The following is a 4,319-nucleotide window of genomic DNA, read 5'->3' as shown; positions in this document are numbered from 1 at the left end:
TCTAGTGAGGATGATTCTTGTAAAAAGCTTGTATACGTGTGATAGAAGACTTATCGGTCTTATCTTTACGTTTCATTAAAGCTTCAGACGAGATAGAATTGACCAGATTTTTAGGCCACATAGACTATTATTATATCAGGGCACCTAATTTACTCACAATAAGATAGTAATGTGCGACTTTGCGGCATTCGTCCTCGTACAATATGCCTGATGCTATTAAAGAGCATATTGGACATTTGTCCCTAAAAGACAGTTTGTATCTGGGACTTGTATTAGCCTCCGTGGTCACCATGACTGGATGCTTCTCTCGTTATCAAAAAGCTAAGAGTGCTGCTTTCATAGAAAATTTGAAAAGATGGTGCCACAGGAAGCTTTGATTCTACACGATGGTCAATGGAGTTCTATTAATGCCGAGAATGTTGTTGTTGGTGACATCGTTGTGGGAGAAGTGGAGATTGAATTCCTAATGACATCCGCATAAATCGAAGCAAGACTTTGAAAGTGGACAATTTCTCACTGAGTGGTGAATCTGAACCTCAGTATTGTGACCAGCGTTCACAAACGATAATCCACTTGAAACAAAAATTATTTTAACTCTGTCTCCGTGATGATTTACGTATATTCTCCATAAATTTCTAACTTTTTGTATTCCAATAAGGTTGTCGCTACTTATGATTTCACACAAGGCGAAATAGATTGTCTCCTCTGTGAGGAAATCGTCATTACTTTTGCGGGCGTCATCATCCTTAAAGAATGTTGGCTTGATGCTGGTCATCGTCGGGTCCTTTTGTTTGGCAGACGTGACGTCATTTACATTGTGATCGCTGACAGCGTGATTGTTGATTACATCATCTGATGTACCTTCAATCGTTTGATTAATTAAATGGGTGTCAATAGCATTGTCTTGGGTGGTGCGCCCATTGCTTGTTCTCGCGGGAAAACCACTCGGCCTAGACATGTTCCCAAATTAAAAACTCCAGAAAAGGTGAAAGTCTTGTCAAATTTTCCGAAACTGATACGTGTTTCTCGAATCCAATATCATAACAGATAACTAGTACTCATTAACAATCAATGTGTATGTAGGAACTAGCATAAAAAAGGTAAACATTAAATTTTGTAAAGGTCTCTCTAAGATAAGTTTGTAATGCGGTGTGGATAAATAATACGGTAGTTAGATGTAATCACAAAGTCTAGTATTAGAAGAAAGTCACTCTAAGGAAAACGGCAACTCCGCTATTAATATGGATTTAATGCTCGATCTCCCTTGCAATAGGAGTCTCTCCTACATCAAGTCCAGATGCTAAGTTAGCAATACGTCCTGTAACTGCATTATCACTACACTGAATTACAATGCCCTTTGCTGCATTGGTAGAGGAAAAGCGATGCTTCTTGTTTCAAGTGGATTATCATTCGTGAACTCTAGTCACGATACTAAGGTTCAGGTTCACCAGTCTAATAGTGCCATAATACAGTACAGTACTTTGACCAGTACTTCTTGTAAAGGTCGCTCTAAGATAAGTTTGTAATACGGTGGATAAATATATAGTTAAATGATGATCACAAAGTCTAATACGAGCCCCCAAACAATGCTTCCGTTCTCATGTGATCATTGTTATGTTCCCCGTTCCTATATTAATCGTTACCTACACGAGTCGAATAAATAATCTGGTACACATACGTGGGTCTCAACAAGTGTATACTGTTTATTGTGTATCCACCCTTATTACACACATCACAGCAGCAGCAGCAGACTCGGATTCATCCCAGTTGTCATTGTCTCTCACCGCCGGAACACTCTCTTGTCCAGCTTTGAAATCTGATCGATTACAGAGAATAGCAATACGGGTAAATTCTTGCCGGGTTAGATATTAATTGCTCGTAGTACCATCGCCATATTTATCTTTATCAGCATCATTGAATTGGCAAACCACAATGGACCTTTCCGCTAAGCCCCGCCCCTTGGATATTGTTGCTAAGGTCCCACAAGACGACAGTGTTAAAACATACGCGAACACGTGCGTTTGTGGGACAACACGTGTGTTTGTGAGACGCGCGCGTATCCCTAGCGCTGTTCTGATTAGTCAGTTGATAAGTTTGATTGACACTCCGGAAAGGTCTATTGAGCCACTTTTTCAGCTTTGAGTGTCAATGTTCCTGTTTTATCAAAAGAAGTGGTTGAAATTGACCCTAAAGTCTCTACAGCTTCTAAGTTCCTCTCAGACAATTCTTCTTAGCCATTCTTTTGGCTGTTAGCGTCAACCACACGGTGACAGTAGCAAGGTCCTCTCACTGGTAACAATAATGCCAATCAAAAAGACAACAGCGCCAAATAATGTGTAGTCCACCCCGAATGAGAGGAAGAAGAAAGTCACTCCAAGGAAAACGGCAACTCCGCTAATAATGTGGATTTAATGCTCGATCTCCCTTGCAATGGGTGGTTCCCGGCTACATGAAGTCCAGTTGCTAAGTTAGCAATACGTCCCGCAACTGTATTATCACCTGCACTGAATTACAACTCTTTGCAATGCCTTTTACTGCATTGGTAGAGAAAAAAGCGATGTTTCTTGTTTCAAGTGGATTATCGTTCGTGAACTCTGGTCACAATACTGAGGTTCAGATTCACAAGTCAGTGAGAAATTGTCCACTTTCAAAGTCTTGCTTCGATTATGCGGATATGTCATAAAGAATTCGATCTCCACTTTTTACCTCTACGATGTCACCAACAACATTCTCGGCATTAATCAGGGGCGGATCCAGAAATGTCCAAAAGCGGGGGGTGGGGGGCGATTGAGACAACACTGTTGTAAGGAGTCCGAAATTTTTGTGTTCTAGACGCCCGAACATAACATTTGAGGCATTCTTGGCCATCATTTTTTTCTTTTTCTCTTTCTTTTTTCATTTTTTACCTCCCAAATGGGGGGACCGGGCCGCCCCCCCCCCAAATCCGCCCCTGTTAATAGAACTCCATTGACCATCGTGTAGAATCAAAGCTTCCTGTGGCACCATCTTTTCAAAGTTTCTATGATAGCATGCAGCACTCTTAGCTTTTTGATAACGAGAGAAGCATCCAGTTAAATGATGATCACGAAGGCTTATACAAGTACCAGATAAATGCTGTCTTTTACGGACAAATGTCCAATATGCTCTTTAATAGCATCAGGTATATTGTACGATGACGAATGAAGCAAAGTCGCACATTATTATCTTATTGTGTGTAAATCAGGCGCCTTGATACGATAATAGTCTATGTGGCCTAAAAATCTGGTCAATTCTATCTCGTCTGGAAAAACCCCGATAAATGTATTCTTGTGTAAGAAATTATAATCTAATTCAGCTTTAATGAAACGTAAGGATGTTCTCGTACTTCCTGTGTAAACAAATAGGCAGGTCTTTCGAACCAAAGTTAATAATGGAACCAAACGGACGCAATTGATGAAAAAACACTGCCTTTAAAATGTTCAAAAGTATTATCACTTTTCATTAGGTGGAATTTTTTGTGGATATCCATTAACAATTGCTTACTGTACTCGCGCAAATAAGCGCCCCCTTGATGTTTCTTTTTGTTTTTTGTTTATTTTTGTTTTGTTTTTTGTGTTTTTTTTTTCATTTAAAAAAAAAGTATAATGTGATTTTTTTTTTCCAAATCCAATCAATCTTGGGCATGATTTGATATGCAGAGTTAATTTGCATTTACTTTTTTTGTCAATTTCAAAATAAGGATACTTTCCTGGACAGACTAGAGCTCCCTGGACAATATCTTTCCAACTTTCCTCTTCTTTTTACTTTGTCTAGGCCTACTTTTCTTTTTCTTTTCCCGACAATTTGCACCCGGTTAGCACGCTTTCATCTGAGTTTGCAAGAAGCCCTGCGATGATTCTGCTAATCTCAAACGGCAACCAACTTGTTAAAGAATAAGGCCTACTCGAAATATTAATATACTGTATAAGCTTCTCAAAAATCTGGCACATAGTGATTTTAGACGTAGACATTAGTTTATAGTCGCTTGGTTGTCTTACCTTATGCAGTGGCGTTACAAAGAGCTTTTTGGTCCCTGTTCCTATGGGGCACGGCCCCTCTGTTCCTATGGGGCACGGCCCGGGGGCAAAGCGCCAATGCATATAATGATATGAATATTTTTTAATGTCTGGCTTGAAGCTTCTGGTCTAGATCTCTCGTCACATAATCCTCTCGAAAACAATGTATCTATCTGTATCTCAGTCACTTCATTAAGTTAATGAAGCCTTTCTAGATAGTATTAAAACTTTCAGTATAAGGAATCCACTGAAGAATGTTGTTTTTGAACCTCCATATTACCCTTA

At 39.5% G+C, this 4,319-nt stretch overlaps 1 pseudogene; it reads right to left on the bottom strand.

Moving 5' to 3' along the window:
- Positions 1-2,116: 2,116 nt before the first annotated feature.
- On the bottom strand, positions 2,117-4,118 carry LOC117104822 (annotated as a pseudogene).
- Between the last annotated feature and the right edge of the window lie 201 nt (positions 4,119-4,319).

Source organism: Anneissia japonica, unplaced genomic scaffold (assembly GCF_011630105.1).
Source record: "Anneissia japonica isolate Jap-2015-1 unplaced genomic scaffold, ASM1163010v1 scaffold2834_len698180_cov181, whole genome shotgun sequence".
NCBI classification, from domain to species: domain Eukaryota; kingdom Metazoa; phylum Echinodermata; class Crinoidea; order Comatulida; family Comatulidae; genus Anneissia; species Anneissia japonica.
This window is presented reverse-complemented; position numbering and strand designations above follow the sequence as displayed.